Source organism: Anabrus simplex, chromosome 14 (genome assembly GCF_040414725.1).
Source record: "Anabrus simplex isolate iqAnaSimp1 chromosome 14, ASM4041472v1, whole genome shotgun sequence".
Taxonomy (NCBI): Eukaryota; Metazoa; Arthropoda; class Insecta; order Orthoptera; family Tettigoniidae; genus Anabrus; species Anabrus simplex.
Genome location: NC_090278.1, coordinates 60,513,543 through 60,534,183, shown reverse-complemented (window position 1 = coordinate 60,534,183; position 20,641 = coordinate 60,513,543). Strand labels below are relative to the sequence as shown.

General features: G+C 40.9%; 1 protein-coding gene and 1 non-coding gene across 2 annotated transcripts in view; one reads left to right on the top strand and one right to left on the bottom strand.

Moving 5' to 3' along the window:
* dlp (dally-like) overlaps positions 1 to 20,641 on the top strand; it is a 455,986-nt gene that overhangs the window by 294,534 nt on the left and 140,811 nt on the right. The gene's annotated exons all lie outside the window — the stretch shown is intronic.
* Positions 11,489 to 11,607, bottom strand: LOC136885821 (5S ribosomal RNA). Its single transcript, XR_010861621.2, has one exon. It is a non-coding gene; the product is annotated as a 5S ribosomal RNA (ribosomal RNA).

The window sequence follows — 20,641 nt, the reverse complement described above, 5'->3', positions numbered from 1 at the left end:
GTGAGGCGAATGGAGGAGGATAGGTTACCTAGGAGAATAATGGACTCTGTTATGGAGGGTAAGAGAAGTAGAGGGAGACCAAGACGACGATGGTTAGACTCAGTTTCTAACGATTTAAAGATAAGAGGTATAGAACTAAATGAGGCCACAACACTAGTTGCAAATCGGGGATTGTGGCGACTTTTAGTTAATTCTCAGAGGCTTGCAGACTGAACGCTGAAAGGCATAACAGTCTATAATGATAATGTATGTATTTAAAAAAATCGTTTCGGTCAACTATCACACATCCTACCGCGCGCTTGCCATGTGAGCTACTGCGACACTTCACCTACGGCGCCCACTTCCCAGCCTATGCAAGTACCGTGTTCCCGGTCTGTGTGTCCACCTCCTGTTTTAAAGCACGTGTTCTGCGTACCTATACTCGTTTTACGGGTTTATTCGAGGTACCTATAATTAATTAATAGTGGCGCTCACGATTCATGCTGTCTTCTCACACATCTCGTCATATTACCCCAGTTTAGGGAGAGGGACCGATGTCTTTCAGAATTGTAGTAAATGTACAGGGATGCATACAACTGGATCGTAACGGGCTGTTAGACCACCCAGTATAGAGACCGCTGAGGGCTCGCTTTGGGATTATCATTAGTGGATACCTCGAGCGGAAGTATTCGAATACTTCGAGATATCTCGAGAACTTGTGAGAATCGAATTAGGCATTTTGTTCTCGAATATTCCCATCACTAGCCGACGTAAATTTGCTTATGCTAATTCCAGATAGACCCGTAGCCTATAAACATATCCGTGTTAATAATATTTTGGAATATATTTAGTTAAGTCAAACGATGCCATAAATCTAATAAAGTAGGAACTACTGGTTTGAACAATGCTGCAGAGCCGTCAGCTAATCAGAATACGACCTTCCCACATGTACTTGTTTCCATTAGGTTTCAGCTTCCATCAAACAACCTATGTAGAAACCGCACAAGTCTGTTTCGCGGAAGAGGAATCCTTGGGATGAAATTCTTAAATATCACTGTATGGATTAGCTTGCCATAATTGGTGAATATTAATGAAAATACCTACTCAACTAACTTGTGATGTTTATTACAAAAATGTAAGTAAATCCTGTTGTTCAGTGTAAGCTGTTTACATAATTAACTTTCCGTCGAATTTTCTAAGTATTGGAGCTCGTTTATTAAACAATAATATTAGTTAACAAGGCGTCAGCGAGAGCTTTGAACCCTGAACTTCTCCTCTCTCTCTCTCTCTCTCTCTCTCTTCTCCGTTTTACAGTCCCCCAATTACTGTAATGAACGACGCTAGGACAAAGGCTCGTAGCGCCTCTACCTGCAGTAACTGAAAAAAACAAAATGAACTCGCCATGCATTGTCTTCAGTCGCATTTGTTTGTTTATATGCACGGCCTTCTTCTAGTTAATGACTTAGGAAATATATTGATTGTTTTGACAGTTAGTGCTCGGATCAGTTTTCTCATTTGCTCTGCTCCCTTTATGGATGTACAGAACAAGCTGTTAGCGTGGCCACGACAGAGCAGGAGTGCGGAATATCGAACGAAATTCCGGACATAGTATAGCTAAACCACTCCGACAAAATTTTAGTGATTAACCGCGAAACGGTACTGATTTATAGAATAACTAGCATAGCTTGCATATAATATGTTCACTCTAGTTGTGTAGGATTAAGATATAAGCTGAAAAGGAAGCATATATATTTTACTAGTGCATAAGTCTATGTTCGATAGTCAAAATTAGTTTGTAAAATGTACAGTGGAACTTCGATATCTCGAATCACCTCGGGAGTTAAGTTTTATTTCCAGTTATCGAAATTTCTAGATGTAGAGAATACCGTTTTTGAGCATGTATAGCACATAATGGAATCATCTACGGGCTTATATTAAATACATTATTTTTAACAGTACTGTATTTAAAAGTATAAAAACTTTATTTTACGGCATCACTTTAATTATAACCCTTATTATAGTAACTTTTAGAAGACAGGATACAATAGTGAAACAAGAAACATACCTCCGTTGACACCTTTGGAAAACATCCGTTAGTCTCTCCTGTTTGTTACTGTTAACCTTTTCTCCCTTCACGTTGAAACTTCTCGTCAATACCACGAGATTCGTAAATGAAGCTTGTCGTCCGCGACTTCGAGGGTTGCTTGGATACGTGACCGGTAATTGATTCACACCCGAGAAACAGCGAGGCTTCGCCGATTTTCCAATCATTAGAATTTTTAGTTTTTCTTTTTCCGTCATATTAGCTCCAAGCAGTGTTGCCAACTTATATTTTCAAGATCCGCTAAATAATACAAAAAATCCGCTAAAATTCCGCCAAGAAATCTGATCTCAAATAATAATAATAATAATAATAATAATAATAATAATAATAATAATAATAATAATAATAATAATAATAATAATAATAATAACAATAATAATAATAATAATAAAAGTAAATGACTGCACTTATCTGATCTGTGAGTTTCACATGGATTAACCCCCCTGCGTGCGAGCCGGCGAGCTAAAATTTGTAGGCGTTTAAGTGCCGAGTGCAAACTAGGTGAATCCCCTACCTCAAGGGCCACACACAGAACAGGCCAGTTCATTAAACGGTCTTCCTTCATAGCATAAATATAAATGCTACTCTCTCACAGTTTCATTATCTGTCGTCGTTCGTCAACTAAGAGATAAGTACCCTTTCCCCACGCATTACAAATTTATGATACCATGGTCTTATAATATCAAATCCAAATAACATGTTTTCCTCATGTGACTACTAGCTCCTGATAAGAAATACGGAATAGTTCGGAGACAGACTGGAGTACAATTTTTATTAAAAACGTAAAATGGATAAAACACTAAATTCCGCTATAATAAATCTAGAATTCCGCCAAAAAATCCGCTGTCCGCTAAATGATATATTTCTCCGCCGACAGTCTTCTAATTCCGCCAAATTTAGCGGAAAATCTGCTCTAAGTTGGCAACACTGGCTCCAAGCATCACTGTAAACCTTTCTTTACTTACAACTTATAAATGTCATTTTTGTCTCGTATTGGCATCAACTCAACTAAGGTTAGGTTGAATGCAGAATCCCATCTTCCAATACTTGTCCTATTCTCCTCGTGTATTTCTTACTCGAAATTCGGTCACAAGAATGTCTCGATTTCTCAAAACAAACACTTCTTCTCTTGAAGCAAAAGATACTCCGTAACTCGAATAAGTATTGGAAGGTGGAATTCTCCATTCAACTTAACCTTTCTTTACTTGTTAACTGTTCCTCACAAACCACAAATGTCGTGTTGCACAAAATTCGAGAGAGGAAATGTTTGCTTCGAGAAATCGAGAAATTCGTGTAACCGAATTTCGAGTAATGGAGGTTCGAGATATCGAAGTTCGACTGTAATTCGAAATTTGAAATTAACATGTTAATATATCTTCAAAATAAACGTTACACTTCCCATGTCATATACGTGTCAATTGTATAGAATCGTAACATGTATTGCGACATTTTCTTATGAACCAGATTGAATGTAGTTGTAGTAGTTGCACTTTGACTTTTATGGATCTGCGAACTCTTGAGAAAGCTATGCCCAATGAGTAAACAGCAGGGTGGAGAGGTGCATCCAAATCTATGCACAGTTTGTCCCTGTGCCTCTGACAGAGAAGCCTACATTTAGAGGAAACTGCTCTGTTTAAGAACGAATCGTATGTCAGAATTGTCAATTCTATTGGAATAAAACACGTTCTTCCTGAAGCTGAGCCCATCAGAATGTCTGCATGTCTTGCTTTATCAAGTCAAACTCGTCCCATTGCAACCAGCAATAGCATTAATTTGTGAAGAATATTAGAACACGTCTAACTTTTATATCTATCTTGTGAGGTGGCATGTCTGAAGTAACAAGAGTTAAGAAAACTAAACGTACTCCTTCATAAACATCATCGCATTCTTTGCAGTCCGTTCTAAAGTACGTCATTTTGTGACTTTTCAGAATGTTCTGAACCTGTTTGTTGATTATGTCAATTTGCCCTATTACTATTCTCATTTGGATGTGAAAAAAAGTATATTCTACAATACTTTTTGGAATTTGGTTTTGTGAAATCTCAATACCATGTTGGTCTAGTTCTCCACTGCTGCGGTTTAGAAGCCATTCGCCATATATTGACCAAGACGACGATAGTTAGACTCGGTTTCTAACAGTTTGAACTAAATAAGGCCACATCACTAGTTGCAAAGAGAGGATTGTGGCGACGTTTAGTAAATTCACAAAGGCTTGCAGACTGAATGCTGAAAGGCATAACGGTCTATATTGATGATGTATGTAGGTTACATAGAAGCTTCCTTGGCTCAGGCGGCAGCGCGCCGGATTCTCACCGCTGCGTTCCGTGGTTCAAATCCTGGTCACTCCTTGTGAGATTTGTGCTGGACAAAGTGGAGGTGGGACAGGTATTTCTCCGGATAATCCGGTTTTCGCGATCATCTTTCATTCCAGCAACACTCTCAATTAACATTTCATCTGTCAGTCATTAATCTTTGCCATAGAGGAGTGCGTCAGAGTTCGGCAGCCGACACAATTCCTATCCTCGTCGCTAGATGGGGCTTCATTGATTCCATTCCTGACTCGGTTGAAACTGGGAACAAGCTGAGGCTATTCCGGTCACTACTTATCTGCATTTAAGGCAGTCGCCCAGGTAGCAGATTCCCTGTCTGTAGTTTTCCTAGCCTTTTCTTAAATGCTTTCAAAGAAAAATTCAAAGTTATTCCAATCCCTAACTCCCCTTCCTAAAAATGAATATTTTCCCCAATTTGTCCTCTTGAATTCCAACTTTATCTTCATATTGTGATCTTTCCTACTTTTAAAGACACCACTCAAACTTATTCGTACCGGGCGAGTTGGCCGTGCGCGTAGAGGCGCGCGGCTGTGAGCTTGCATCCGGGAGATAGTAGGTTCGAATCCCACTATCGGCAGTCCTGAAGATGGTTTTCCGTGGTTTCCCATTTTCACACCAGGCAAATGCTGGGGCTGTACCTTAATTAAGGCCACGGCCGCTTCCTTCCAACTCGTAGGCCTTTCCTATCCCATCGTCGCCATAAGACTTATCTGTGTCGGTGCGATGTAAAGCCCCTAGCAAAAAAAAATAAATAAATCGTCTACTAATGTCATTCCACGCCATCTCCCCACTGACAGCTCGGAAGATACCACTTAGTCGAGCAGCTCGTCTTCTTTCTCCCAAGTCTTCCCAGCCCAAACTTGGCAACATTTTTGTAATGCTACTCTTTTGTCAGAAATCACCGAGAACAAATCGAGCTGCTTTTCTTTGGATTTCTTCCAGTTCTTGAATCAAGTAATCCTGGTGAGGGTCCCATACACTGGAACCATACTCTAGTTGGGGTCTTACCAGAGACTTATATGCCCTCTCCTTTACAACCATGTGCAGAGATCTGTGATTAGCCGAATGAAGATCTTTCCTTATATTAACACCTAGGTACTTAAAATGATCCCCAAAAGGAACTTTCACCCCATCAACGCAGTAATTAAAACTGAGAGGATTTTTCCTGTTTGTGAAACTAACAGCAGGACTTTTAACCCCGTTTATCATCATACCATTGCCTGCTGTCCATTTCACAACATTATCGAGGCCATTTTGCAGTTTCTCACCATCTTGTAACTTATAACATCATCCGCAAAAAAGCATTATATCTGATTCCACTTATTTACTCATATCATTTATATATATAAGAAAACGTAAAGGTCCAGTAATACTTCCTTGAGGAATTCCCCTCTTCATTATTACAAGGTCAGATAAAGCTTCGCCTACTCTAATTCTAAGATGTAATTTCTAGAAATATAGCCACCCATTGAGTCACTCTTTTGTCTAGTCCATCGTGAAGATTTTCATGTCATTGTAACTTGGCTCACGATAATTTTTCTGCCATCCTCCTCCTAACTCCCAGCATGGAATGATATATGGTATAAAGTCTCGTAATCTGAGGACGAAATTGTTTTATGTTAATGTATTTTGTTTTTGTAACTGCAGGCAGGGCTCTGCAGTGTTATCTTGGTTCACTGAATAAACAAAGGGGGTCGCTTTACTGGAAGGTGTTGGTTATACCCACATGGCCGCCGCCCGGTATTTAAGATGTCTGTTGCGGGTGAGTGGCGTGAATGGGATAATAAAGAAAAAGAGACAAAACGCGAGCAATAAAAGAGGTTAGAGAGGAAGTTAGTACGTTCTGGTGGGGGGATACTAAAAGTTAACGCTGCGTGACCACAGGGCATACAGAGGGCTCTGATTTCAATAGGACCCGCTTTATATGAGAAGTGGTGGGGGGCAGGGGATTCTTCTACACCTCGTAGGATCTACTCCAAAACTAATTAAGTTTTTAAAACCGTGAGACTATAGGGCAGGGGTTCTTAACAAAAGATAAGGTGAGTGTAATCATGAACGATGGACCATTTTAGCGCCCGAATTAAAGGTGAAAGGAAGGAATGTGGCGCGGTGCTTATGTGCAATAAAAGGAAAACATTTCCTGCCAGAAATTCATTCATGATTCGCTCTCTTTTGTGTGTCACCTATTGCACACTCAAGATTCCTTAGCGAGTTCTTTTTATTTTTTTAACTCCAGTCTTGTTTAGATCTCCACCTGTTCAGCATAACATCTTAGGTATCTTATTCTACTCGTGAGATATTTGAGACGCTCATATGACCGCCAAATATCCATTGTACCTTGGTTCGGTGGTTTTTTAGCATGTTGTTGACATTTAAGGAATGAAGGAAGGAGAAGTATGTTGATTTTTCAATCTTCTTCTTCTTCTTCTTCTTCCCCTGTTTTATAAGCACTGAAATGCCTCAGATATGCCTGCAGTTACGCACTAAGAATTTCAGAAAATGTGGACTCAAAAATGAAGTGATATACTCTTAAAATCATGTAACGTCATTCACCTATTTACAGTAATATTATCAAATGTACTACAGAAATATTTCAAATAGAATTGTAAAAACAAAAGATTGTGTTATGTTGTTTTATTCTTTGATCTGACCACTGATTAAGGGAATGGTTGAATTTCTGAAACATGTTTGATTGAATAAATCATTTTCTTTCATTAATAAGTGTATTGACAAGGCTGATTCAAATGTAACTATTTTAAATATTTCTGTTCTGCATTCAAACTAGTCAATACGGATCAAACATTCATTTTAACCTATCATGGTTAAGTTTATCAACATAATATTATCATTCACTGCAGAAAGTAGTACAGTAGAATTGCATTAGTCCGGCATCCAATAGTCCGGAACGCCCAATGGTCCGGCACCATTCCAGGATTTTTAATATTATTATCTCTTAATAATGATCTCTCCTGAACAATTCGATGCATTATTTGTCGAAACCATTGGAAGTGTATTTTTTATTATTTCAAAGTTAATAGTGCAAATGTATCTGATACAGTCCAGTTGTTATGCATTGATGTACTTAAATATCTCTATCTCTCGAAATATTCAGTCTGGAAGGCTGTGTGCTACACTGAGTACTGGAAAGCCAACCATATGGTAAAAAAACAGATTTCAAAAATTGAATGAATGGGCCACGTTCAAAAACGGATGGGAACATGCCTTCAAAAATTCAAGCGGACAGAAGGAAAAGAGAAGTTGTAGATGGAAAGTCTCTAAATGGTAAAGGAAGACTTACAGATAAAAATATTGATGAACTCCGGCATTATTATGGAATGACAATAAGAAACAACACGATTGAAAAGAGGAGTGTGTTATTAAACGAATGATTCTGCTGATCAACATTTTACTGCAAAACACCGTATTACAGCTGTTTTCGCTGTACGCCTTAACCTATATCGTAGTAAGAGGTACCGCCCGATAGTCCCGGCATTTTCCGTAATCCGGCACCGGTCCGGACTATCGGACTTCTACTGTACAATACCCTGTGGGTAAGGGCGTTGGAATAACACCCACGGTATCACTTGCCTGTCCTAAAAGGCGACTAAAAAGGGCCCCAGGGGCTCTGAACTTGTGAGTGTGGGCTGGTGACTACGGGGCCCTTAGCTGAGTCTTGGCATTACTTGTGTCAGGCTTCTCACTTCCATCTGTCCTATCCAACCTCCCTTGGTCAGCTCTTGTTCTTTTCCGACCCCGACGGCGTCAGAGCATTTGAGGGCTACAGAGTCTTTCATTTTCACGCCCTTCGTGGCCCTTGTCTTTCATTAGCCAATACCTTCATTTTTCGAAGTGTTGAAACCCTTCAACTTTTCTCTCTGATTAGTGTTACATAGAGGATGATTGCCTAGTTGTACTTCCTCTTAAAACAATAATCACCACCACCAGCGCCACCACCTTTCTCATCTCTTCGTCAACGACTGGAGCAATTTCAAGGAAACATACAGTAGTTTTCGGGGTCGCTGAGATGAATATTGTTACTCCGTTTGTCATTTAAGTCGAGGTTCATCTCCCATAGGGGGAGGGGGTTAGAAGGGGTGGGAAAGAAAATGTACACAATGGCTGAGATTACGGAGAATGAATAACCACGGAAAACCATTATCACATAGATCAGCCACCTACTGATTGCGGAGGTGTAGAGGCACGGTGGAGCCGTGGCCACCCCGCAGCGTTGCCAACCTCTGAAATGGTCAGGATCGTACAATCACCCCAAAAAGATCGTATTTTTTCAAGTGAGGATCGTACGACTTTAAATAACCATACAAATATTCGCTATTTAAGTCTCTTTAGAGACGAAATAGCTCAATTTCTCAGCGGCTTGCTTCTCAGGTTCGATTCTTGGTCAATAGGCTAATATGAAATTTCCTCTGATAAGACTGTAAAACTGTACGTTCCGCGGATTGTCTGTAACACTATAGCTAGGTGTCCCACTGGTGCAACTCCACACTTAAATAGGTTAGAATGGAAATTAAATATGTCATTGTGCTAATATGTGAGGTACAGTATCAATGATAGGATTTTTTAAAATTAAATCACTCAAGAATTGGGTCATTTATAAAGAAGTTAGTTCAACATTAGACAGTCATGAAGTGCCTTAGCTCATAGTTGGAAAACGTCATCATCATCATCATCATCGTCATCATGATCATCTTCTTCTAAGGAACCTCGAGGCACATTCACATTAGAAGGTTCTGAATTAATGGTACTCGAGCCTGCTGGATTATTATTATTATTATTATTATTATTATTATTATTATTATTATTATTATTATTATTATTATTATTATAGCTGCCTCTGTGGATCAGTGGTAGAGTGTCTGCCTCCGGATCCCAAGATAGCGGGTTCAAACCCGGCAGAGGTAGTCGGATTTTTGAAGGGGCGGAAAAAAGTCCATTCGACACTCCATGTCGTACGATGTCGGCATGTAAAAGATCTCTGGTGACACATTTGGTGTTTACCCGACAAAATTCATTAAATCTCAGCCATAGACGCCCAAGAGAGTTTCGGTTTACTCGGTCTGCCATCTAGTGGGGGCCTAGAGTAAAACGGAACGTCGAAATTGACGAGCAGACAGCCAGATGGCGTCAAATTGAAATGTCTGCACACGGTAGCTGAGGCCATACGATTATTATTATTATTATTATTTATTTTATTTATTATTATTATTATTATTATTATTATTATTATGATTATTATTATTATTATTATTATTATTATTATTATTATTATTATTATTATTATTATTATTATTATTATTTGCTTTACGTCGCATCGACACAGATAGGTCATATGGCGACGATGGGATAGGAAAGGGCTATGAATTGGAAGGAAGCGGCCGTGGACTTAATTAAGGTACAGCCCCAGCATTTGCCTGGTGTGAAAATGGGAAACCACGGAAAACCATCTTCAGAGCTGCCGACAGTGGGGTTCGAACCCACCATCTCCCGATTACTGGATACTGGCCGCACTTAAGCGACTGCAGCTATCTAGCTCGGTACTGGATGATTTTACCACTGTGCTTTAGCCATCCTTCTGAGCTTGTTCTCCGACGGTTTGTAATCTTTACGAGTATCACTCACTCGAACACACTGACTGGCCAACAAGCATCCATTCATCGTAGAAGTAATTAGCCTATTCCTGTTTTTGTCTTTAATGAAATTAATTTTCCAGAATATTCTTTCATGATCAGCTTTCGAGTGAGGGAGTGACACAATAGAAAACTCACATTCACCAAACGTGTTTTTCACCTCTTGTAACTTAGTCCAAAATAAATCTAATTCAGAGCAGGCTTTAATATCATCATTGACATTGGCAAAGGATAATTTCATCCAATCATCGTCAGTCTGCTGAAGGCGAATGCTATGATCCACTGATTAAAGTACAGGCGCGAGACCGTGGTCCAACAGCTCTGTACTCTGACCGGCCAACCGAGCAGAGGAGGGATGGCCACGGCTCTACGCCTCTGCATTCCGAGACGGGAAAGGCCCCAACCGTCGGCCGTCCTGAGAATGGTTTTCCGTGGTTTTCCATTCTCCTGTACTAAGGCGAATGCCGGGACAGTTCGTAGTATAGACCACGGCCGCCTACCCCCTCTCCTTCTCCGTAACAAATCTGCCGGCCTTAGAGACAGCGTCACCGTCTAAGACCCCCGTTTCAGTAGTAGTAGTAGCAGCATAATGTCATTGTTTTATGCTTGTTTGGTGTTAATTATGAATAAACACCGGGCGAGTTGGCCGTGCGGTTAAGGGCGCGCAGCTGTGAGTTTGCATCCGGGAGATAGTGGTTTCGAACCCCACTGTCGGCAGCCCTGAAGGTGCTTTCCATGGTTTCCCATTTTCATACCAGGCAAATGCTGGGGTGTACGTTAATTAAGGCCACGGCCGTTTCCTTCCCACTCCTAGGCCTTTCCTATTTCATCGCCGCCATAAGACCTATGTGTGTCGGTGCGACGTAAAACCAATTGAAAAAGTGAATAGGTGTTAAAATAGAGTATTTCCAAAAATATGAACGATCTTGGACACAACACTCATTAACTCTGCAGCACATCCCTATGTTTGTCACAGAAATTGTCAGGTTCTTAAATTTTCGTTTTTCAAAACTTTGGAAGAAACATCATCATCATCATCATCTGTTTACCCTCCAAGTTAGGTTTTTCCCTCGGACTTGGCGAGGGATCCCACCTCTTCCGCCTCAAGGGCAGTGTTCTGGAGCTTCAGACTCTTGGTCGGGGGATACAACTGGGGAGTATGACCAGTACCTCGCCCAGGCGACCTCACCTGCTATGCTGAACAGGGGCCTTGTGGAGGGATGGGAAGATTGGAAGGGATAGGCAAGGAAGAGGGAAGGAAGCGGCCGTGGCCTTAAGTTAGGTACCATCCCGGCATTCGCCTGGAGGAGAAGTGGGAAACCACGGAAAACCACTTCCAGGATGGCAGAGCCGGGAATCGAACCCGGGCCTCCGGGGGTGGCAGCTAATCACGCTAACCACTACACCACAGAGGCGGACAAAGTGAATTGAGCCAAGGGCACGTGGTGTTCCCAAGCGGTCAGCCATCCAAGTACTGACCACGCCCAATGTTGCTTAACTGCGGTGATCGGACGAGAACCGGTGTATTCAACATGGTATGGCCGTTGGCTGGAAGAAACATGCCTACTGTTAAAAAAAGTATTTCCCAAAGTATTCTCCTTCTCCTTATCGCCGGGAAACGCGAATTTTGAGATAGCCACTTCCTTATTTGAACGGTAATTGGACGTACATCCAGGCCCTCTACACGTCCGTCCCATTTTGCAGAGAATACTTCCTAACAACAGGCTGCTCAAACTACAACGCTGTAGTAGTTCGTTCGTTCGTAATCTGTTTACCCTCCAGGGTCGGTTTTTCCCTCGGACTCAGCGAGGGATCCCACCTCTACCGCCTCAAGGGCAGTGTCCTGGAGATTCAGATTTTGGGTCGGGGATACAACTGGGGAGAATGACCAGTACCTCTCCCAGGCGGCCTCACCTGCTATGCTCAACAGGGGCCTTGTGGAGGGATGGGAAGATTGGATGGGACAGGCAAGGAAGAGGGAAGGAAGCGGCCGTGGCCTTAAGTTAGGTACCATCCCGGCATTTGCCTGGAAGAGAAGTGGGAAACCACGGAAAACCACTTCCAGGATGGCTGAGATGGGAATCGAACCCACCTCTACTCAGTTGACCTCACGAGGCTGAGCGGACCCCGTTCCAGCCCTCGTACCACTTTTCAAATTTCGTGGCAGAGCCGGGAATCGAACCCGGACCTACGGGGGTGGCAGCTAATCACGCTAACCACTACACCACAGAGGCGGACAGTAGTTAACACGTACTATTGCTGAAAATACATCTTTTAGTGATGCTTTTTCGTACAGTTATCGCTTGCAAACACGAACGAATACCTCTAATATTGTTGAAATAACAACAATGTCTTACCAGACGACCATGAAAACAAGACTCACACCTCCATTTCCAAGCGCTAAAAGTGTAACGTCATCCCTATGGAACTGTCAAGTGTAGCAGGAGTTATACCTCCATTTCCAAGCACTAAAAGTGTAACGTCATCCCTATGGAACTGTCAAGTGTAGCAGGAGTTATACCTCCATTTCCAAGCACTAAAAGTGTAACGTCATCCCTATGGAACTGTCAAGTGTAGCAGGAGTTATACCTCCATTTCCAAGCACTGAAAGTGTAACGTCATCCCTATGGAACTGTCAAGTGTAGCAGGAGTTGGCTGTGGCCGGTTTGATCGTACGATAGTACACAACATCGAATTATCGTACATGTACGATCCAATCGTACGGTTGGCAACCTTGCCACCCCGTCTCTGAACCTACCGACCTAGTTATAGTCGAGATTCTAAAGCAGACCCTACACGATCAATAAAACTGTCAGTACCGAAAAATATTGACAGTAATACTGATCGCGTGTGGACTGGAATGATGGAATGATTTCCTGATCTGCGAGCGTCAGTACTGTAGAGTGGTGGGGATACTGACAGTTATACTGACCGTGTGAGTGCGCTTGTCATTATTTCTGTCAGTATCAACGGAGCAGCGATGGACGACAAATGCGTTTCTCACCAAGGCCAAGTAGAGGTGCTTGTAGGCCTATTGCAAAAGTTTATCGAGCTATATGAAACGCTGCTAGAATAAACGTACGGTACTTAACACAATACTTTACATGTTTCCACAACTGCTGTACTGATGGAAACTGGTGACATTATAAGGAAAACTTTAAATCTTCAAAATTTATACCAGTTGTAAGATACCTCACTGTCACCGCTAATATCTCTGCCACCGATAAACAGCACCGCATGTTTGTATTTTGCCTTATTCGTAGTAATTTCGCAAAAGTACCCTCACGCATTCGGAGATAGTTCTGATAATCTTCTGCTTCGGTATATTGTGTTTCCCTCAACACTTCATATGAGAATACTCTTCTCTTTTCCTAAGCCAATCTTTAACCCATCGTTTACGTTTAAAACTGCGTTTCGTGCAGTACTAATATGATAGCTACAAAATGCCCGTCTTATACGATCCATTTTGATAAAATACCGCAATTGCATGTTATAAATCTCATTCCGTAGTGACGGTTATTGACTTTATTTGTAAAGTGAGAATACCGCAATGGTAAGCTGGTGCACTGGTACTGACCAAAATATTGACAGTAATAATGATCGTGTAAGGTCGTTGCAATATTGATGCGTACTGTCAGTATCATTGACTCAGTATTACTGATCAGTATTACTGACCGTGTAGGGTCTGCTTAAAGATGAAAACTACCTGGCGATTTGGCCGTGCGGTTAGGGGCGCATTGCTGTGAGCTTGCATCCGGGAGATAATGGGTTCGAATCCCATTGTCGGCAGCCCTGAAGATGGTTTTCCGTGGTTTCCCATTTCCACACCAGGCTGTATCTTAATTAAGGTTACGGCCGCTACCTTCCAACTCCTAGGCCTTTCCTACCCCATCGTCGCCATACGACCTATCTGCGTTGGTGCGACGTAAAGCCAACTAGCAAAAAAGGAAAAAGATGAAAACTTGCTCTGTTGACAACTGTGGTGGGACTAAGACATCTTTGTTGGGACATCTTACTTCTAGGAAGTGTTTTTGTACTCCGCAATGCGGAAAACCGTCTCTGTCTCTTTATGTCATCATGGGAATCACTGTAACTAGCCCCGTCAACAAGTGCTCATCACAGCATTTGACATAATTAACTTACGTAGTGGTACTGCCATCTGGGATAAGTCGTATCTACTGTGTGACCATAACAAAATATACCTTCATGAAGATAAGTAGGGCTACCAGATTACCCGTTTTTTTACCGGGGACCACACGTGTTTGAGACCCTTCCCCCAACCCCTGTTCAGTTTTGCTAAATCACCGCTTTTTTTTTTTTTTCGTCTACCATCAAATTATTTACTATATCATTTTAATTTATTTTCATCACTGGCTGTCAGAACATGGGAATACAACTACCTACGTTCATCTATCCTTCTAGCCAATTCATCAAACATTGTATTTTATTCTATTTTATTGTTTTAGATTGGAGTACTGTACAGTATATTTGATATCATGTCTGCCCTCTAGGAAGTCTTTGATGAATCTAGTTTAATGTTGAATTTTTAAATTTATTTATTTATTTATTTATTTATTTATTTATTTATTTATTTATTTATTTATTTATTTATTTATTTACAAGTTGCGTCCGCCTATGTGGTGTAGTGGTTAGTGTGATTAGCTGCCACCCCCGGAGGCCCGGGTTCGATTCTCGGCTCTGCCACGAAATTTGAAAACATGCACGAGGGCTGGAACGGGGTCCACTCAGCCTCGGGAGGTCAGCTGAGTAGAGGTGGGTTCGATTCCCACCTCAGCCATCCTGGAAGTGGTTTTCCGTAGTTTTCCACTTCTCCTCCAGGCAAATTCCGGGATGGTACCTAACTTAAGGCCACGGCCGCTTCCTTCTTCCTTGTATATCCCTTCCAATCTTCCCATCCCCCCACAAGGCCCCTGTTCAGCATAGCAGGTGAGGCTGCCTGGGCGTAGTACTGGTCATCCTCCCCAGTTGTATCCACCGACCCAGACTGCAGCTCCAGGACACTGCCCTTGAGGCGGTAGAGGTGGGATCCCTCGCTGAGTCCGAGGGAAAAACCGACCCTGGAGGATAAACAGATTACGAACGAACGAACGATTTACAAGTTGCTTTACGTCGCACCGACACAGATAGGTCTTGTGGCGACGATGGGACAGGAAAGGGATACGAAGGGGAAGGAAGAGAGCTGCATCAAAGCAGTCTATGGACTGGCTGACTCAACAACAACAACAAATGTGTAGGGAATTAAACGGTTCATTCAATCAAAAGGAGTGTCCAGGCTGTGGGGGTGCGCAAAGTGATCACTGTATTAGCCAACCCTGTGGTGTAGAGATACGGTGCCTATCTCTTATTCCAAGGTCCTGGGGTCGTTTTCTGGCCAGTTCAAGGATCTTAATTCTGGACTGAGGAGTAGAACGGGGTTCACTTGATTTCCTGAAGCTGTTAGTTACAAGAAGAAAGCGCACAGTGAGAAGATGGCGCTACTGACCTAGGGTACATCTGGTTGTCATGGTTACAATGTGGTTGGGAAGTTCATGATATTACCTGCTGCAAACATCACGAATTAACAAGAGACTATGGTGGAAGGTTATCCGTGGGATAACGCAGAAGTTGTGTCCTCTGGTCTCCTGAATAGGTAACCGAGCCTCGACCGAGAGCAACCATATTTGGTTCTCGCCAAGCAGCCGCGATGGAGATCGCGTTAGTTAACACCAACCAGTTGTGTTTGCTTGTCAGCACGTGGCTATCAAGTGAAACGACTCATTATTGTGACTTGTGTTCTTCATCCTCTTGTTGTTCATCAAACTGCGATGTGTATTATGGCTCAGCAAATGGTTGCTACTGAAGGACTTGTTTTCATAATAATATTATTATCATTATTATTATTATTATTATTATTATTATTATTATTATTATTATTATTACATCCGGCTCCATGGCTAAATGGTTAGCGTGCTGGCCTTTGGTCACAGGGGTCCCGGGTTCGATTCCCGGCAGGGTCGGGAATTTTAACCGTCATTGGTTATTTCCGCTGGTACGGGGACTGGGTGTATGTGTCGTCTTCATCATCATTTCATACTCATTACGACGGGAAGGTCGCCTACGGGCGTCAAATCTAAAGACCTGCCTCTGGCGAGCTGAACTTGTCCTCGCACACTCCCGGCACTAAAAAGCCGTACGCCATTTTATTATTATTATTATTATTATTATTATTATTATTATTATTATTATTATTATTATTTCTCCGTTAGAGTCGTACAGGGACCACGTGACAATTTCAGTGCATAATCCTTTGTTGTTCCTTCTTCCTCCTCCAACACTCAATCTGCTCACTATGCCTCCTTTTCTTCTCCTCAGACCATTTTGAGCCTATTTTATTTTCATCGCGACATTCGTATCCTTCCATTTTTAATATTTTCTTTCTAAAAATCTATCTGTTGCTTCTTCTTCCCTTATGTTGTTTCTTCCCAAATCTTTCTTAACTTCATGAGTCCAGGTTGTTGTTAACTTCTTGTTCCAAAGATATTTGTGGATCTGTCCAAAAAATATCAATCGCCTCTTCCGCACTGTATCTGTTATGTTTTCTATGTTCCGGTAGATCTCATCATTACTTCCTGATTTCCAGAGTTCTGCAGTTCTCAGTGGACCGAGTACTTTCCGGATTTTTCTTTCCAGCACTTCTAATTTATTCAGTTTGTAATTCAGTACTAGACATTCACTCGCGTATAGGCGATGTTGTAGTGTTGTACTGTATTTTGAGGTTTTTAGACAAACACTTTTTGTTGTAGATATTCGTAGTTATACTGTATGCTGTTTCCATCTTGTGTCTCCTTTCTTCTACAGCGGATTTTTGCTATTTGCTTTACGTCGCACCGACACCGATAGGTCTTACGGCGACGATGGGACAGGACAGGCCTAGGAATGGGAAGGAAGCGGCCGTGGCCTTAATTAAGGTACAGCCTCAGCATTTGCCTGGTGTGAAAATGGGAAACCACGGAAAATCATTTTCAGGGCTGCCGACAGTGGGGTTCGAACCCACTACCCAGTTTCTTGAATTGTTTCTTCCAAATATTTGAATGTTCTTTACCTACCTTATTCGACCAATTATTTCTGTTATTCGAAATTCTGCAGCATTTTTTTTTTATAATTTGGTTTTTCTACAGAAATTCTGACGCTAGTTCTGTTGGCTATTTCTCCCAAGAGATTGACTTGTATTGCTGCATTTTTCAGGTTTTCTGCAAGTATGGAAAAATCATCTGCAAATGCTTGACAGTTTATTTCAACACCTCTGTGTTCTTTCTTCCCTGTGTTATTGGTGATATTATTATTATTATTATTATTATTATTATTATTATTATTATTATTATTATTATTATTATTATTATTATTATTATTATTATTATTCAGATACAAACCCTATTTTAGACATGATATATTAGGGTTATTAATAAGTGATAACGAAAGTAGATTAACACATAAAAATAACACGTAAATTTTAAAACTAGGACTTGTAAATAAAATGAAGACATTTAGCAAACGCATTATAACAGCAACTTTTTTGAAATAAAGCATTAAAATGTACTTGCCTTTGTATATCACACACGTATTTTAGTGAATTATATTCATATCTACTTCTTTCAGAAATGGGTCAGTCAAATAAAAGATGATAAACATTTTGTGGCATTTTACAGGTATAAGTGTAGGGCTTTTGGATATTGATTTCAAACCTCTCAAAATATGATCAAAATTTTCCATGTTCTGACACAAACTGTATTAAAATATTGCCATATGTTAATTTACTTTTCATTATATTTTGAATCTTCCGAAAGAACGAATTCCTTGTAAGCCGGCCTCTTGAGCTAATTATCCACAGATTATTCCATATATTTCCCATATACGTTTTCAGTTCGTTTTCGACAAATGACATAGGGCACTTGTCATACATTAACAGAGAGTCTCGGTCAGGATTTGAATCAAAAAAGAAAACGGGTAAAGAAACAAAGCGATTTTAGCCATTTTTCCCGAAACTGCATTTAGGCCGGCAGTGATTTTTGATTATTTTTTTTTTAAAGAGAATGATAGAGCTATCCTTACTGACAATTTGAAACCTTTCCGGGCCCTTTGGCCCTTCAACTTTCGACACAATTGAGGAAAGTGCTTAATTATACGTTTCTCGTAGTATGGGGACCCCTATTTAGTAAGCTAAGAAACCTTTTCAACGTAAAATCTCAAAGGATTATGGCCACGATGGCCCTATGTTCTCATATGAAACATTATTATATCTGCATTTGGAGAAAATAACAGACACTATTAGGAAAAGAATGATATGTTTTTGTAGTCACTTAACTCGAATGAGATCAGAAAGATACTCCACTCGAATGTTTGACAACTTTCTGAATAAGAAAATTAAAGGGGGCCTGGCTCAAAGAAGTAATGGAATATTCATCTCAAAATGTAGGTCACCGTGTAATGCACAGGTATTATCAGCAGTGCTCTGACAGATTGGAGCCAGAGAATTTAAGAGCTGCAGGCTGATTGATCTTTTGTTTACCGCCGCGGGGGAATAATTCTGGTTAGTGGGGGAAAATTACTCTACCCGGCGGCGAAGTGTGACACAGGACTTATTTGGCTGCATATTATGACTGCGTCAGTATTCTAATAATGGCCGCCAGTTATTAAATTCGAAGAAACATGATTCTTTTGTGGAGCGTCATGTTCGTTTGAAGCGCAGAGGTTTTGTTCCGTTGGTTTGTACAGGGCGGTCTCAAACATGAGGGAAGTAATCATGGGATAGAGAATACAACCCAAAACAACACCAGAAGTCCATATGAACATATCGCCAAATACACTAGTGACATTACTGGATACTTCAGTATTCTCCCGTACTAAACAAAGAGACATCTTGACAGTGGCGCACCTGGCGGTCCGACCTTAAACATCAGGAGGCAGGATTGAAAGTACAAAAGTTGCATGTTGATAGAAATTATGGTTTTCCCTTTGTTCTACTTTGAAAGTTGAATGTCAATGCCAGTAGAAATAATGAAACTCGATAATGGTCTTGCCTTTGTTCTACTACGAAAGTTGAATGTCAATGCCAATAGAAATAATGAAACTCAATAATGGTTTTTCCTTTGTTCTACTACGAAAGTTGAATGTCAATGCCAGTAGAAATAATGAAACTCAATAATGGTTTTCCCTTTGTTCTGCTTTGAAAGTTGAATGTCAATGCCAATAGAAATAATGAAACTCAATAATGGTTTTTCCTTTGTTCTGCTACGAAAGTTGAATGTCAATGCCAATAGAAATAATGAAACTCAATAATGGTTTTTCCTTTGTTCTGCTACGAAAGTTGAATGTCAATGCCAATAGAAATAATGAAACTCAATAATGATTTCGTTTTGTCCGAATCTAGGCTGAATGGCCAGAGTTGAGGTCCCGGATTCGATTCCCGGCCGGACCGGGGATTTTAATCGCGTCTAATTAATTCTTCTGTCTCGAGGACTGAGTATTTGTGTTTGTTCCATAGCGTTTCTCTTCATATTCAGACAACACACTACACTTCCAACCAGCACAGAAACATGCAACAGTGAATACTAGACCTCGGACTTTTAGGTAATTAAATGTTATTTAGACCTCAATATGTTCTAAAATATGTTTAGGCCGATAGGAACCAATTAAAAACTATATTTATTTCAATAACTTGATAATAATTCGCTAGGGGGAAATATAAAACAAGTTTCACTCACCTCTTTGCTGCAGACGTCACAGAATATAATTTTACCATCCGATATGAAATGGGGAAACTCCTGTAACCACTTGTTAATTAACGGTGACTTGTAACCTGACACTTTTGACGTAATTCATAGTGTATAGTGTACGCCAGACGTCATCACGTGCTTGCTCTAGGGAGCCGGTGTTACTTGCTCCGCTCGGGACGAGTGTTTGTCACGTGACAAGAGAGCAGCGGACAGGCGGGTTGTATACCGTGGCGGTACTGTACTTGCCGCTCGGAAATGTTACCATATCGTCCCTGTTGTGCCAAAACGGCGAATATGACAATGCTCTTCCTATCCATTATTTCCTTTAAGCCTGGTCATGCCTTCCAGCCACATATTGATATGCAGTCCATCAGAACAATTTTCGTTGAATTCATCTTCCTATGCGCGTGTGTAAAGGAAAATGAACTTTATTGTACCATACTGAAGTAATGTATGTTTGCATGGCATTTACCCACTCCTAGAGTGTGATGTATAGAGCTCGGATTTTTATGCATTAATAGGTTAGAATGCAAACTTACTGAAGGGAGTTGCAAGTATAGTCTACCTTCACAACCATTGTGCTATGGGAATTGCATAGACATCAGGGGTAAGATCCATCAAAACCTCTGTAATTTATGTTACTCTTACTACGCTATGGAAGAGCGGGTGGCCGACACTTCCTACTAACCAAATTAGTTTGCAATCTGACCTGTTGCTGCATAAAAACCCGGGCTTTAGTGATGTATTTAAGGTTCATTTTCCTCTAGTGTATTTTGAAAATATCAATGCGAATTTAAAATCGCATTTACA